This window comes from Crocuta crocuta, unplaced genomic scaffold, assembly GCF_008692635.1.
Source record: "Crocuta crocuta isolate KB4526 unplaced genomic scaffold, BGI_CrCroc_1.0 scaffold29, whole genome shotgun sequence".
Lineage (NCBI taxonomy): Eukaryota > Metazoa > Chordata > Mammalia > Carnivora > Hyaenidae > Crocuta > Crocuta crocuta.
In genome coordinates this window covers 4,631,208-4,648,588 of record NW_027533280.1, presented here as the reverse complement: position 1 = coordinate 4,648,588, position 17,381 = coordinate 4,631,208, and the positions used below count along the sequence as shown (strand labels likewise).

The 17,381-nt window shown below is 43.7% G+C and overlaps 2 long non-coding RNA genes across 2 annotated transcripts; one reads left to right on the top strand and one right to left on the bottom strand.

The window, feature by feature from the left end:
• Nucleotides 1-13,653: 13,653 nt before the first annotated feature.
• Nucleotides 13,654-17,375, bottom strand: LOC144218188 (uncharacterized). The gene is made up of 2 exons (XR_013331071.1): nucleotides 16,569-17,375; nucleotides 13,654-14,463 (listed from the first exon to the last, which is right to left on the bottom strand). It is a non-coding gene; the product is annotated as an uncharacterized LOC144218188 (long non-coding RNA).
• On the top strand, nucleotides 14,458-17,206 carry LOC144218189 (uncharacterized). The gene is made up of 2 exons (XR_013331072.1): nucleotides 14,458-14,802; nucleotides 15,051-17,206. It is a non-coding gene; the product is annotated as an uncharacterized LOC144218189 (long non-coding RNA).
• Nucleotides 17,376-17,381: the final 6 nt, after the last annotated feature.

The window sequence follows — 17,381 nt, the reverse complement described above, 5'->3', positions numbered from 1 at the left end:
TGGTTAAATTCCCCTGGGGGTGAGTCTTTGGCCTGATTTTAGACTGGTTCTTCCCAGTTCTATCAGAAGCACTAAAGTCAGTGTTTGGTTTCAGCATTCTATCATGGGGTCAGCAGGGGGCGCCTTCCCTGGGCTTGGTGCTGGGAGAGTTCGCTTACTGTCTTCACCTTTGTTTCTTCAGATGCCGTGCTTTTCACTATATCCTTAACTTGGAGGTGAAGGTGGGGAGAATGGCACCGCTAACCCCAAATTCTCACTAAAACAGAATTAGAATTGGTGATTTTGATGTAAATGGAAAGTTCTGTCTTAAAGTGTAAAAACCATGAAAGTGTACAGTAGTTTAGAAGCTCAGAACATCTGATAAATACAAGGGCAAAAAAGTTCAAATATCTTTTGGTATGAGACTCAAAGCCTGGGCAGCACCAATTGATCAAGCAGTTCTGAAGAGCCCAGCCAGCAGTTGGGGTTGTTCCGGGTGAGCGTGCTGCCCTGAGAAGGCACTGCTTCCTAGCCTCAGTGCTTGCTCTGGACGTAGCTTCACGGCCTTCGCCTTGCCTCTTAGCAGCTGTTAACCAGTCTGTGCATTGGGAGAAAAGGTGAAACCTCTTTGCCGTTCCCCTGGCTGGGTGAAGAAGGCCGGCCACACCCAGCCTACATGTTTCTGCATGTCAGGCTTGTCACTGTTCCCCCTGAGGTTCCCAGGGGGTCAGGATGTGCCTCAGAGCCCAGGCCCTGCACATTATCTTCAGTCAGCACCAGCATATTCCTCTCTTCTGGGCTGGTCCTCAGCTCTGCTAGGAGTCCCTGGAACATCCCTGGCACCTCCATCCCACCAGCACTCTGGGCTGGATCCATCCGGCCCCTCCCACCTGCAGCTCCAGCAGTTCTACCCTGACCGTTTCAGCGTCACAACCAGGTTAGAAAAGGCGATTGAAGCTATATTTTGAGAGTACCCGATATGGGATTGAAAACCTTGGTTCACATCAAAGAACAGGAGGAGTGTGACTTGAAGATCTCACCTGGCATAGCTGCTATCACTTGGTCTTACAAAAAAAATCCTATGAGGGCAGGGAGCTCCAGGAAGCAGGGGCAGAATCAGGCTGCCCAGTGCTCTGGTTGTCCCGTTGAATCACCTTCCAGGAGATGAAACATCTTGACAAGTGATGGCCTCCCAAGTGCTTACAGTCACCACAGACCTTCTGGTGTCTGGAGTTTCACACACCAATAAGGAGAGGAAAGTTTTAACTGATCCTGTGCTTTCACCCCAAGTGCTTCCAGCTTGTTCATAGCACTGGTGTGGAATCAGGCTGCCTTGTAAAAGTCCCTACTCCCCCATTGTCAGAGCTGCAGGTCAGGAGCCAAGTAGTTAGGTTCTGTGGCCTGGGCTCCCATATCTTCTGGGTTGCAGACTAAATAAGCTCACAAGGAGTTGAGTATGGTGCCCATTGTGTATCCCATTACCATTATCAGGGTAAATGCCATACTGCCAGTCTTCCCCTGGGGAATTAGGGACTGTTGGGATCACTCCAAAGCATTCTTTTTTTTTCCTGGAGATCGCACAGCTAAGTGGGGAGGCAGGGTCCTAAGGAAGGGTGCTCCCTGCCCTTTGGCTTGGACTCTCAACAATCCAAACTCTTGCTATGTGCCAGGGACCTGGCAGATATGGGTCCTACAGGGCTGATGCTAGGAGCTTCTCAGGAGCTCTCCTTGCCAGCTTTAATTTGGGATCCACACTCTTGCCAAGGAGTTCTTCCTCAGAATGAGAACGGCTTTTATCCAAATCTGTGATTCTCAAATTTGAACATGCTTCTCAGTGATGCAAATTACCAGGCACAGCATCAAACCTGAATTCAAAGCCAGAGCCCAGGCCCAGGAGTCTGCATCTTCAATCATTCCCACTCTGATTTACTATTCTGATGCAGGTATTCCATGGTCCAAATGTTCAGAAACTGGAGGGTGGGGATTTGAGGGTCCCAGAAGCTGTAGGCTGAACCTCAGAAGGCCTGTGGGGGCCTTGCTGTACAACTGCCTGACCAGGTCTTTGGAGGTCGTGCCTAGACCTGCTTGGCCAGCCCTGACATCACAGGCACTGCCTACTGTGTGGTGACTGCATTCTCTGTTGGCTACAGACAGGCCTAACTCAACAAGCACCTCACCGTGTCCTCTGGGGACCATGGCCATAGCCAGGCCAGCCAGGGATCCCTGGCACTTGGAGGGCCCATTGAGGTAAGTGCCTCACTAAGGTTTTCCACTTCTCTCTGCCCAGGGGCAGTTGATGGTGGGGCGGGCTGGGGGTGTGTGTGCACCAGCTCCCACATTCCCTCTTGGGGCACAAAACGGCAGGTTTCTGTTGTCTAGATGCTTTTGAGCTGCTCGGGCTGCACTACTAGGTGTGTGGGGTTTTTCATTGCTGTGGAAGAAGTCAGTTGTTGGCAACACAGAACATGTCACTTATTTCACAAACCACACAGTATCAGCAACACTAGGAACAAGCCAGAAGCCTACAAGTTGGTCTCCTTCGCAGCCATTAAAAGAAAACAGTTTAAAAATAAGCACCCTCATGCATTGCTAGCAGGAAAGTAAAATGACACAGCCACTGTGGAAAACAGTCTGGCAGTTCTTCAAAAGTTTAAACAATTACCATATAATCCAGCAATTCCACTTCTGGGTACGTAGCCAAAAGAAGCAGGATCTTCAACAGATACTTGCACACCCGTGTTCATAGCAGCATTATTCACAATGGCCAAAAGGTGGAAATAACCCAAGTGTATTTTGTTAGATGAATGGATATGCAAAATGCAGTGTACATATGCAGTGGAATGTGATTCAGCCTTAGGAAGGAAATCCTATCACATGATACAACGTGGATGAACCTTGAGGACATGCTAAGCAAAACAAGCCACTCACAAAAAGACATGCTGTTTAATTCCACTTAAGTAAGGTCCCTGGAGGAGCCAAAATTCATAGAGATGCAGTAGAATGTTGGTTACTAGAGGCTGCAAGGAGGAGGGGGAATAGGGGATTCGTGTTTTAACAGGGAGAGGTTTCCATTTAGAATGTTTAAAAGGTTCTGGAGATGGCTTGCACAACAATATGAATGAATATACTTGTTGCCACCACACTGAAAAATGGTGAAGATGGTAAGTTTTATTTATATATATGTATTTAGAGAGTTACATACATACATATATATGCAATTATGTATATATACAAAATCATATATATACTTTTACACGTATATGTATACAACTAACAGCAGTAAAGAAATGGCCTGTAGTCCTGTCATCTAGATGCCCCGTTAAAATATGTATTTGTAATTATATGTGTTATATAAATGTACACATTAGAAAGTTCAAAGGTATAAAATTAAAAATCTCACTTTCCAATCTCTACTGAATCCCAGTCTCTCTACGAAATAAATGTTCTAGTACTACCATAGGAAAACAGTTTTGAACTTTTACTTAATGATCTGTGTATATGAAAGTTACAGTGAAGTGGTCATGCTATCACTCCTGAGAAATTCCTGCCAGTGGTGTCAGTGTGCTGTTCCTTATTTGACAGTTCCACAGAATTTCATTCTGCGGATGGAACAGTTTTCTGTAATTCTTCTGCTGTTGGTGGACACTTGTTTCCAGTTCTGTATATAATTATTATAGTCTGCACTGTCGTGAACATGCTTTGGCATAATATTCCAAAGACAAACAGGTCAAGTTCTTTGTAATTTCTGGGTCTTTGGGTCTCAGAGTATGTGCATTTCAGGCTTTGATGGACGCTGTCAGATTGCTCTGCAGTAGGTGGGGGTGTTTGTTTCCTGCACACTCACCAGTACCAGTGTCAAGTGGTTTTTTTTTTTTTTCTTTTCCCAGTTTTAGATGTGATGTGATACATACTCCATCATTTCTATTTGCTTGAGCTGTATTTGAGTGATCATCTGGGCTAAGCCACAAGGCAGGCCCTTTGCTTATGTTAGCACATCTGTTATGCCCCTGAGGCATAAAGAGAAAATGGACTAAGGTCCTCAGCCTTGCTGCATTTAAAGATTGCCAGACAGACAGTCCAGGGCAACATCATCATGTTGGTCACTTAAATCTTCCAGTGTCTGTCTCTTTATAAACAATCCTCTGGTGACCTCCTTTGTGCTCACAGCTTTTTCCTTCTTTGGGTAAATTCCCAGGAGGGGGATGTTGGAGTGATAGTGTTTAATCTTGTGGAATTTTTAAGGGGTCTGGTTGGCTGGTCCTCTCTTTGTTCAGTAAATCTGTAAGCCAAGGCTGGCCCTATGGTGTTCTCTGGCCATCCTACCTCTCCCGAGGGGGTCAGTCCATTTATTGGCTTCAAGTTAGCTCTCTAGTCTCTGAAACTGCCACCTTGCTTTTCCTCACTGGAGTTGAGATTTTATGGTGGACTCTGGTGATGTCTGCCAAGGCGTCTGCCTTTGCTTTCTTGGGCCATTGGGATTTGGAGCCTCTTCCCCCATAGGACAGCTCTTCCTGGCTCTAGCCTGGGGAGTGTTTCCTGGATTAAGGTCAGATCTAACTTGCTTTAGGGCTGAAGAAGACTGATGAAGTTTATTGTGTGTGGGGTTGTTTGCTGGCTACTTGTATCCTGAGTCCCCATCCTTCCTTCTGTGCCCCATTGGAGGAATCCTACTCTCCCCAGTAGGAGGACTGAGCCTCTCAGAGGGAGAGCCTCTACATCACTAGGTGGAAGCCTCAGGTCCATAATCTGTCATTAGCCATGGGTGGCCATGGGTACCTCTCTTAGCCTCTCTGTGGCTCCACATTCCTTTGGAAGAGAGGGTGTCTGCTTCCATCTCCCTTTGTTGGGTGTGCAGAGCTTTGTGGCAGGAATGTCAGCACTCAAGGCCTGGGTGGGACATTTGAGAGGGCAACAGCCTCCCCGAGCTAAACTGGGGATCAGTGTCCTTGTGGACATGGGCCTTGCCCTCTGGCCTGTAGATTGGACTTCTTTTGGCGCTGAGTTAACAGATTTGCCCTGAGCCCCTCTCATTGACAGATTTAATTCTGCAAGATCATCTTCCATCCATGACCTCAGCCTGCTTGGCCCACCAGCCCATCTCCCATGTCAGTCCCCTGAGACAGTGGGGATTTTGTCCAGGAACTGAGTGGGAGTGGTAGCAAGCAGGGATCTGTTCTGAGAGACGTCTGTGTCCTATAGCCTGGCTGGTGCCCAAACGAAGCCTCATCCTTAATAGGCTGAAACAGGCTGACTCCCAACATCCTCGCAAGCCCAGGCCACTTCCCACTCCTATGCTGTTGCTTTTGCTGAGCCTGGTGCTATGTGACGGCAAGGGACAGAGATGACCGCCCCCAAGCTTTTCCCAGAATGGTGGGCATATACTCAAGCCAGTAATGCATTGGTGAGGAAGGCAGCTTCCCCCAACTTTAGGGGAATCCAAGGGGAGCCACTTTGAAGGTCAAGGCCATTTGGAGACAGACTCCTAAGGAGGTCCAGGAGAGCAACCTCCCCTGTAAAATAATTCTGCCAGTGTGTCAGGGCCCAGAGCCTGCCCAGGGGGCCAGGAAGGTAATTATTTAACTTTTTAATAAAAATGTGTATTTGTGAAGTATAGCATACATATAGAAGTGTATGAAAACATGTAGTGCTTAAAGAATGACTGCTAAAATACAGATGTACACTCCACCCAGGACAAGAAATTGAACGCTTCACAATCCCGGAAACTCCCTGTGTACTCAGACCTGATCACAGTTCTTTCCCTCCCTCCTGCTCTCTACTGGCTCCTCTTGCCAGAGGTCATGTGACCACCATTCTCAATTTTTTTACATTTCCTTTATTTTCTCACCCTGGGAATTCTGTGAACCTTGGGCAAATGGTGAGCTAATTATTCTCACCTGTACAATAATACTTTTTTTTTTAATGTTTTTATTATGAGAGAGAGAGAGGGAGTCAGCGTGAGCAGGGGAGGGTCAGAGAGGGAGGGAGATACAGATTCCAAAACAGGCTCCAGGCTCTGAGCTGTCAGCACAGAGCCCGATGCGGGGCTTGAACCCACAAACCGTGAGATCATGACCTGAGCCAAAGTTGGATGCTTAACTGACTGAGCCATCCAGGCGCCCCACAATAATACTCTTAGGTACATAGTTTCCATATACCTTGCACATAGTCTCCTTGTGTTGGTATGGTACATTAATTACAATTAATGAACCAGGATTGATAGATTATTGTTAATAAAAGTCCATAATTTATTCACATTTTCCTAATTTTTATCTGATGCCCTTTTTCTGTTCCAGGATCCCATGCAGAGTAGTAGTTCCATTTAGTTGTCCTGTGTCCATAGGCTCTCAGGCTGTGGGAGTTTCTCAGATTTTGTTTTTGATGACCTTGACAATTTTGAGGAGGACTGTCAGGCATTTTGTAGGATACCTCATTCAGTTCTGTGATATGTAATATATGGGATATGTAATTATTAAATGATATATTTCATTGCTACATAAGACAATATAAGTATGTTCTAATATGTAATGTATGGTCATAACACTCCCATCATATTCTTCCATTAATGGACATTTTAGTTTCTAATTTTTTGTTTCAAACCGTGCTGCTACTTTACTCTTCGATGTGTCTTTTAGTACATGTAAACACACATTTCTATAGGGGTAAAGCCAGGGGTGGAGTTGGTGGGTACAGGGTATGTGCATGTTTAGTTTTACCGGTTACTGTCACAGTTTTCCCAAGAAATAAATTTACAGGTATAACCGTAGCCCTTTGTCCCACTTCCTCACCAGCATTTGATATTATAATCCTTAATTTTTTCCAACAGAGTAGGTGTGAGATGATATAGTGATTTTAATTTACATTTTTGTTTCATGACAAGTTTGACCATCATTTCATATGTTTAGGAACTATTTGTGTTTCCTCTTCCCATGAAATTTCACCCCGCCCCCCACCTTTCTGTTGAGTTTTCTTTTTAATCCACAGAAGTTCTCTATAACTCAGGAGTGGCAAATACCTCCTTCCAGTTTATGGCTTGCCTTTTCCTTCTCTTTACGGTATCTTTGGATTAAAGGATTTTTTTTTTTTTAATAAATTTATTTATTTTGAGAGAGAATGAGTCAGGGTGGGGGACAGAGAGAATCCCAAACAGGCTCCACGCTGTCAGCACAAAGCCTGACTTGGGGCTTGAACCCGTGAACCATGAGATCATGACCTGAGCCAAAACCAAGAGCCAGATGCTCAATCTCTGTGCCCCAGATTGACAGAGGGCCTTAATTTTAATGTAGTTAAATAAATGATAATTTATTTAATCTTTTTCTTTATAGTTGTGTTTTCTCATTCTTAAGAAATCTTTATGTTTGGGTCAAAAATCTATTCTCCCTTTTGTATGGTGTAAGGTAGGGATCGATCTTTACTGATTTTTTTCATATATGTTTAAACATACATAACCACCCATTTTTGCAAAATTACTCTTTTCACCGACCTGTGATGCCAGCTGTGTTACAGATCAGGTGTTCCCGGATGAGCACACCTGTCTGCGCCCTCCCTTCCGTACCACTAGTCATTTTTGTATCCCAGCACCTACACTGCAGTCTTAATTACTATAGCTTTGTAAAGATTGTTATTTGGTAGACCAAGACCCACTGACTTTATTTTTAGTGGTGCTCTGGCTAGTTTTAGTTTTGTCTTTCCATAAAATTGTTAGTATCAGATGTTCTAATATATTTTTTAAGTTAGATTCACAATTTTCAAAAAAGCATATGGTAAAATTTCCTCAGCCTGCCTGCCTTCTCCCAGTTTCCTCTTCTAAAAGTGACCATACTCAATAGTTTTTTTGTGCATTTTTCTAGAAATAATCTGAAGTTGCCAAAGCTTGTGTGTATATCACCCCCCGTTTTGTAGTTGGCTAGTTCATCAGCATAGTTTATTTAAAAAGTAAACAATTTTCAATGAAAACTATTTCTGAACAGGTCATGATTTATAAATATCAGAGATAATAATTGTTAACCTTTGTATATTTTTAGTCCTAAATGAAGTAATTTTGAGTAGTTTCTCAAATTACAAAATGGTTCCCAGCAGAGTTCTGGATGGGTTTGTGTCTCTTCCTGCTTCAGAGAATCACATTAGAGGCACAGTTTATATTTCAAAAGGGGAACATCTGGGTCAGGCTGAAATCCCTGTTTCAGAGATCGCTGCAACAGGAATAACACTTAGTCTATTCTTAGAGCATTATTAATTATATTTGGGGTTGCCTGTCCCCTTCTATTCTTTCATTTTTTTCCTTCTGTTGATTTGTTAGTGTTGCCTCTCTCTGTATTCTGCAGACCGAGAAACAGCGACATACCGGTGTGTCTGCATCTGAAGCTGGCCGGTATCTTCACTGTGGGTCCTGCTTCACACAGGCCCCACCCAGGTCACTTAGGGCAGTCACCTCTATCCCCATCTAGAATTTCCCTTAGTGTGAGTCTGTGGGTGAAGAGCAGTTCTTGTTTGTCTGAAAAGGTCTTTATTTTACCTTGATTCTTTAAATACTGTATGTTTTTTCCAGGTTTAGAATTCTAGGGGTAATTTCTTTCAGCCTGTGAAGCCATCCTTCCAGTTTCCAGGCCTCTACTGAGACTGTGAAGTCAGTGGTGTCACTCACTCCTGTGAAGGTAAAGGTAATCTCTTTGTTTTTCTCTGCTGCTTTGAAGATTTTCTCTTTGTCTTTGGTTTTCTGCAGTTCAGTATGCCGTGTCTAGGGTAGGATTTCTTTTTATTTGTCCTATTTGGGATTTTTTGAGATTCTTGCATCTGTAGACTGCTTTTTTCAGTTCTAGAAAATTCTGTTATTATCTCTTCAAAAACGACCCTTTTCATATTCTTGTCATCTGAAACTATGATAAAATATATGTTTGACTTTGTCAGCTTTCTCAGTCTATCTTCCAGGTATTTTAATCTTTCTTCTATATTTTCTGGCTTTTTTTCTCTCTGCTGCATTCTGGTTAATCTTTTTTTATTAAAATTTTTAAGTTTATTCATTTATTTTGAGGAGAGCGAGAGAGAGAGAGCGCGAGCTTGCGAGTGCCCATGAGTTAGGGAATGGCAGAGAGAGAGAGAGAGAGAGAGAGAGAGAGAGAGAGAGAATCCCAAGCAGGCTCCATGTGGTCACACAAAGCCTGATGCAAGGCTCAAACTCAAACCATGAGATGATGACCTGAGCCGAAATCAAGGGTTGGATGCATAACTGACTGAGCCACCCAGGTGCCCCTGGTTAACTTCTTATCTCTCTTCCTCTTCATTTGTTGTTTTGCTGTGTCCACTGATGCCACACCCATCCATCCAGTTTTTAATTTAGGTGATTGTACTTTTCATTTCTAGGATTCCATCTGTTATATGTTCATTTCTTATAATTTCCTGTCTCCTGAAGATTTTCAGGTAGGTTTATTTTTCTCAAACACAATACGTCAGGAGGTGTTTTTTGATCTCTAGTATTTCTAATATGTGAAGTCTGGATGGGTCTCTAGTGTTTATTTCTTCTGCTTCTCACTCATGGTGCCTTGTTTTCTTGTGTATTTGGTGAGCTTTTACTGTAGGCCACTTTGTAAAATAATTGTGTAGATCTCCTAAGACATAAAATGAAGTTGCATTCCTCTAGGGAGGATTTACATTTTTTTCTGTCTGGGCCTTCGGGAGTACTGCCTGTGACTTTAAATTCATACCTTGAGGCTGCAGATCCTCCAGAGCCAGTGTTTACACCTCCTTCAGGGGGTGGGTATCTGCCTGGCACCTCAGCAGAGCCTACAGCCCTTTGTCGTGGGGAAAGCAGGCAGGTTTATTTTCAGGTTTACCTTTATCCTAAGGTGTTAGCCTTTTGGGGCCACAGCTTAATGTCCTTTAAGACTTCTCACTTTTGCTGGGCCCTGGATTTTGACTTTGCCTTTTTCACTCTGTGAGCTCTCAAAACCCCTGCTCATTTTTAGAGCTTAGCTTATTTGGAGACGTAGATGCCATGAGGGGAAAAGAGATCTTGGATATTCTAATTCTTTTTGCTGCTGCTTAGATTTTGGCCTGGAAGTTATGTACTCTCTTAGAGTTCTTTGATGCTTCTATGAGGATTAAAAAAATATTCATCTCAGCGTTTTAAAATAAACTTTTTAGAATATTTTAGACATATGGAAAAATTGAGCACATGGTACACAGGGTTCCTATATGACCCAGACCGTTTTCTCTGTTACTAACATTTTACATAGTATTTGTCACAGTACTTACATATTATGAACCAGTATTTATACGTTACTATCACCTGAAATCCATAGTTCATTCAGATTTTAGTTTTTGCCTCTTTTTGTTCCAGGATCTCATCCAGGATCCTGTATTATTTAGTTGTCCTGTGTCCTTGGGCTCTTCTTGGCTGTGATAGTTTGTCAGATTTTGTTTTTGATGACCTTAGCAATTTTCAGGAGTATGGGTCAGGTATTTTGCAGTCTGTCTTTGGGATGTCAGGTGTTTTCTCTTTGACTAGACTGAGGTTATGTATGGTTTTTTTGGGGGGGTGGGGATGGGAGACCACAGGTAAAATAGCTTTCTCCTCACTTTATATCCAGGGCACATGCTCTCAAAATGACATCATTTGGCTGAGGTAGTGTCTGTTAGGTTTTTCCACTGTGAGTTACTTCCATCCCACCCCACCCCCACCCCGTCCACACGTGTATGTACTCCAGGGAGGGAGGTCATTGTACACAGCTCACACTTAAGGAAGGAGTTACAGTTCGTCTCCCTGAGGGCAGAGTTCTCTGCAGAAACTACTTGGATGTCTTCTGCATGGGAGATTTCTAGTCTCTCCTGTTTATATCACTAGGGACTCATGGATATTTATTTTGTACTTTGGATGATAACCTAGTCCTACTTTATTCTGTTGCTGAAATTGTCTTAGCTTTGGTCACACAGAGCTTTTTCAGTTGGCTCCTCTGTCCCTTTGACACAACTTCATCTTTGATCATTGACATGTTGTTTTTTAAGCACGTCTGCACTTCCTGACACTACCGTGTTCTCCAGGTGTGTGTTGTACATTTTCTGCCCTGGCCCTAGACTCCATCATTTTTCTAAGCAGATTTGATTCCTTTCATTGGAGAAGTGGTATCAGAAACCTGAAACTAAGTATGCTGGTGTCTCCAACTGTAATTCTAGCCTTCTCCCCTGGCTTATCCATAACCAACAATGAGAAAACTGGTTCCTACCATCTGCCATCTGTATCGTATTAACAGTTATTCTCAGTAACCATTATTACTGGAAACTTAACTTCCTCCTGTTTTTAAAAAAATGAATGACAGAGTAGTATACAAACTGTTCTGCACTTTCATGTTTCACTGACAGACAACATCTATTGGACAGCTTTCCTTGCTCATTCACACAGATCTACCTTGTGTTTTTTGAAGGCTGCATAATATTCCATGATACTAATGTTCTTATTGAACACTTTGCCTACTGACAGGCATTCGGGTTACTTCCAATTTTTGCTGCATAATCCTGTGGCAGGATTACGTTGCTTCTGTGAACAGGTGGCAGGATTTCACTGAAGTACTTGATCAAAGGGTATGGATGTTTAAAAATATCATTCTGTTTGTCAAGTTGCTCTCCAAAGACTGAACCAGTTTACATGCTCACCATCTGCATGAATGGCTTCCTGATGCCAGCTGCATGAGATCAGTAGCCATCAACCTTTGATTTTTGCCAATCATGTGAAGGGAATTCATTTTCTGTCATAGACACAGCTAATCTGTTTTCTTACCTCTAGAGAGGTATATCTTGGTCCACATTTTTACCTTTTTACATAGTCCATTTCTCCCTTTTCTCCTGGGATGCTGTCATGCTTGGAAACGCTTCTCATCTTGCATGTTCTCTCCAGGTACTTTGTGTGGTTTTCTCTAAAAACCCCAGATATGCAAACAGGCATACCGTACACCCACGTACGTAGCACCGAAGTGTGTATTTTGATCTTTGTATACACCACTTGGTTTCCACTGTGCAGGGAGATTTGTGTCGCTATCTGCTGTTCCAGTTTACTGGTTTTCATTGCTGCTGAGAGTGACGTGAACATGTCTCAAAGGCACTTCTCAGTTTTCCTGCTGCTCTTGGTCGCTGAGGTGGTTTCCAGCGCCTTTACATCAAACATGCTGGTATGGCTCTTGCAGCACATGGGAGGGATTCTCTGCAGTTGGCGCGGGAGTGGGCTTGCTGGGCTGGATGGTGAGGACGTCCCCGAGTTCACTACGAGGTTATTTGTTCTGCAGGGTAAAGAAGGCCCCCTTGTTAGCTGCCGGGGGCTAGCTCGTTGATTTTGCCAGTGGGGCCGAACATCTTCTCATAAGCTGTTCAGGCTTTATGTCATTTAGCTATTTTTCTTTTGGGGGTATAGTTTCATTTTTCAGATCTTTTGATCCATTTGCAATTGGGTACAAGGGATAAAGCCGTGTGTTTTTCAAAAGACGACCAGTGACATAATGAATAACCCAACCTCAACCTACTAAGCTGAAATGCCACCTTTCTCAAACAGAGCATTCAATGCCTGGAGCTTTGTTTGAGGGGTGTGGTGTACTTCCTAGCTATTTTTCTTCCTTCATGTTTGTTAGAGTAAGTCTGACTAAAATAAAATGTCTGCTGGCATTTTCATTATTAACATGAATTCTGTATTATCTCAAGATGTTCATTCCCTGAATTACTAAACTTTTCTACAAACAAAATATTACCATTGATCTAGTAAGACTCAGGGCTTTCTGTTCACTCCAAAGCATTGTCCCTTCACTTGCCAGATTGCAGTGACTGTCCAGACAGTGCTGAGTAGTGAGTAATAGTGGATGGTGAGTATAATTCTGGTTGTATCAGTACTTCTGGCTTATTTTCCAGCATGTTATCAAATGGGAATTATGGATACTATTTAAGTAAAAAACGGATACTATTTAAGTAAAAAATGAAAAGTTTTATCAAATGTTTCCTTCATATCAGTAGTTGCTAGGACTTGAGTTTTTTTGCTGTTAGGTTTATAGTATTGTCTATCCTGGCCTCTCTTGTTTTGTTTTTCATGATCTAAGATTCATCTTGGGTAGGAGGGAGCACCTGGGTGGCTCAGTCAGTTAAGCATCCGACTCTTGGTTTCCACTTAAGTCATGATCTCACAGTCTGTGGGTTCGGGCCCTGAGGCATTGGTGCAGAGCCAGCTTGGGATTCTCTCTCAAAAATAAAATTTTTTCTTAAGAATCATCTTAGGGAATTTAGAAAATAGAAAAACACCCCACACTAACCCCATGCCTGGTAGAGGAGTACTAAGTAAACATCAAATGGATGAATGCTGGCATTTGTTGATCTGTTCTCTCACAGTAGGAGTGTAGGGTTTTACATTTGCCATCTGAACAGTATTAGAAGCATCTCTCCACTGATGCCTCCTCCAAGATGCTGGCAACTTTTGAAATCATTTGATTATCTTTGAAAACCACAATAACGAGACATTCACATTCAGCTTTCCCCATATTTGAGGGGAGACAATTTTGCAGACCTCCCAACACTCCGCTCTCCTATCCAGAAAGTCAAGTCTAGAACCTTCCCCCAGTGGAAGGCAAAACTCTCCAGGGTGCAGGGCTGGAGGCCCTCAGTGCACATCACCCACCCCTCCCGCAGAACACTCAGCACCACACTGTGAACTTATCGTAGAATAGATTTATTTACCTGAAACCATGTCTGTGCAATGCTTGTTGCTATACCAGCACAGAAATAAACAACTGATCTCTATTTACAGTCTAAAGTCAAACATGCGTTGTGATAAATTGACATTTAGCATTTTATTAAGATAAATGCATCACAATATTCGTATTGCACCAACATCTGTCTACTGCTTCTGATTTCATTAAATAAGTTACATTTAATACAGTGCAAAATAGCTGTTTGCACACTCAAAAAAATAACAAGTTATGAACTGGAGGCCTACGTTTTTTACCTTTCAACACCTGCAGTGTTTTCAATAAATTTATAAATAAGCAAACTGTACAGGGCCAATTAAAAAGTAGCATGTTTAAATGACACCATAGAGAAATCTAGCTACTTACAACTGAAGGCATGCATTACAATAGAATATTGTACATTTATATAAGCTATGACATTTTGCACAGAGAAATATGGAGACTTGGCTGATGGCTTCTAAGTTCTTAGATAAGGTTCAAAACCTCAGTCTTCTTGCAGCAAAGAAACCAAAGTTCGCTGGAGAGGCTTTCTGATTCATTAAGCTAAATTGTACATTTGTAATTATTATTTTCATTTAAGAGCTAAACCCCGTTGGTAATACACGTTTCCTCCACATAACACACAATGAGTTGGGGACTTTTTTCTACTTTTCTTTTTCCCCCAACATCAATCATGCAGAGGGCTGGTAGATGTGTTGCTAAAAACGCACATGCACGCAACCGAACACCCTTATATTTCTGCAAAATGGTTTAGGAAGCGGTTACTCCAGTATTGCTGAAAAGGAAAGAGAGAGGAAATCAGAGTTATGAAATATGGGGAGGAAATGTTAGAATAACCATTTAAGATTAACAGTGACAAGGAATAGTGAAAAGGAATATTCAGTTTGATTAAGATTTCAAGACCAGCATTTCTGATTAACCGTCCCTGAGGTACTGCCTGCGCTGGGCAGCAGCCAGAAGCACTGGCTTGGTACGGACCCTTCGTGTTGTCTGGCTACAGAGCATAGGCCATCCCTGCTCATGGAAGAACCCCACCAGGCAGACACAGAGTCGCTTCAGACACGGAAGGGCAACGGGCAAGAGGAAGAAGAGTTCTCAGTTAGCAGTGCAGACGGTAAGGAGGGTGACACACAGGCGAGCAGTGAGGCTGAGTGCGAAGCCTCTACCTTCCCTTTCTCCCCACACCCCTCCCTGTGGCTGGCTGCACGGTGGTGGCTTTGACAAGATTGATGGTTACATTAGAAAGGCAATGGCTGATTTGGCTGACTTAGCTCATGGGTGCTGCAGACTGTTCTGGCCCTGGTCAGGGGGAGGCGTTTTTTACAGACACTGAGCTAATGCTTGTGGTCTCATATTCCCAAGGTCTGCCACCTCAAGGACATTCACGGAGCCGAGGTCCCCATTTGAGGGTGATGTGGTAGCAACTGCTTGCAGGGAGGCTGGCACTCATCCTGCTTGTCTGTGAGCTCACGCAGCTCTCCACAGAATGCATCACCTGCGCCGTGCAGATGAGCGGCCGGAGGACCTGTGACGCTGCCATCGTTTAGGTAAAGCCCTAACCAAGAAGCCATGCAAGGCCTACCTGCCCGTCGGTGAGAACACGAACAAGTTCTGATGGATCTGAAAAGGACACCAGTACTGATGGCGGCAAAAGCAGAGGCCACCTGGGAACTTCCTGCAAATGCTGGGTGAGGATGGGTCTGGGCACCTGGCCCTCACTGCGGGGAGGCCTGAGGCCCAGGATGCATCCACAACAGTACGTTGCTGATGTGGCAAAGCCTGAAGCAGAGGTCACAAGGGGATGCTCCTAGCTGCCTGGGCTGAGGAAAGCGGGTGCCTAAACTGCCTCCAGACTGGATGAGCCTGAAGCTGAGAAACCACAAGGGAACAGCTGGCCCAGGCCGACTTGTGTTTGGAGCAGCAAACATTTAACTTCTAAAGGCTACTACTTCAAGGAACCGAGTCAGGAAAAGCTGACTATTGGGTAAGTCTGGTTTCCACTGAGTAGCACACCACCCAACAAGCTCAGACATCCTGTTTTGGTTTGCAGCCAAGGCACACTCTTTGCATTTGATCATGTTTTATGCCTCATGATGCCAAAATTGGCAAAATCCACCCTCCTCCTGGTTATATGCTCTGCCAAACCAATCAACTCCCTTTCTCAGAGGCCTCATGGATGTTAGGCTGGGACTTCCTTCCCCTTACACTCGGACCTGGCAAGTTGGCAGCACCCTGCCCTGCTTGATGATCCCCACTAAGTCTCCCCCAAACTTGAAGCCTTTACATCACATCTTCTGGCTGGTCCCAGAACCTTCAAAGGAACACTCAGGGCCTCATGGACTAGACTGGTCGCTAGCAAAGCCATGCCCTAAATAACTCTGCTTTAACGTACCCTGGAGAGAGAGAGGACAAGTCCCAGCTGTAAAGGATAGGACCCAGAAGGTAAAAAGAGGTGGCCTACCTGAGCCCAACCTATGGATGCATGAACTGGCTGGTTCAACTATTTGCTTTCACTAAATTTTTGTTTTTTAATGAACCGGGTAGCAAGGTTCTGGGACAAATCCTTGTAGCTGGTAAAGACCAAGGGATCACAGGTTTTTGAGAATCCACATTTAGGCATTACCAAAGGCAGCCTTCCCTCAGCCTGTTAAATCGGACCAAAGCAGAGCATGGAGCCTATCGATGTCACACCTCGCGCCAGCTAACCCTGCCCCCCCCCCATGTGCACGGGTACCACACATCGTTCACTTGCTGCTCTCAGAGTGTCACAGAGCACAGCAGTGCATGACACAAGGGGCTTTTTCGTTAGTGTCACAGAGCTAGCTCACTCGGTGGCGGTCACCTTTAGGCTAAAGCATCTGGATTTCAGGGAATACTCACGTTAGTTGATGGATGTTGGAAGGCATTGGAGGAAAACACCATAGTTAGGACAGTTAATGGCTTACACACTGTTGGTAAGACTGATCTCCAACATGCGCAAACATTTATCATAGTAACATGGTGTTAGTTAGTGCCACGTTCAAATAAAAATAGTTCTATACAATATGTTCAATTGATCATGTGCTATTTACAGATATTACAAAAACATACGCGCACACGCACGCGCGCGCACACACACACACACACACACACACACACCTGCCCTTATGTTCTCTACACCAGGCTAAAACAGGCCAGCAGAAACTTGCATAAAAAGTATCACAGATGACAACTGGTACATATATATGAATCCCTACGACTACCTATGCAGCAGAACAGGATCCTTCTTCCCCTCGAGCACAGTAAAGCTAAAGGTCTGAGCTAAGAACTTAAGAGAAAATTGGACACATCTGTCAGATAGTTCAAGCTAAGCCACTTAAAAGTTAAAAACAAGACAGTTATTTTTCTGTCCATTTAAAATGTTTTATTTTCCTTTTTAAACTAGATTGTGAAGTGCCACTGAAATAGGCAATGTTGGCAAAACAATGTCTGTTACAATAAAATACATTAGACATTTAAATAAATAACCTTAAAAACTATATGGGGGGACATGAACCCAGTCGATTGAATCTGGAACAATGTTTTCTGCACAAGCGAGAACAGGCATACCTCTTGTTAAGACTGATGTAAACAGAACCATCGAAACCCTACAGGAGAAGCAGCCGAGCAGGGCTGGGGGTGGGGGGTGGGGGTGGAAGGGAATGGGAGGCCAAA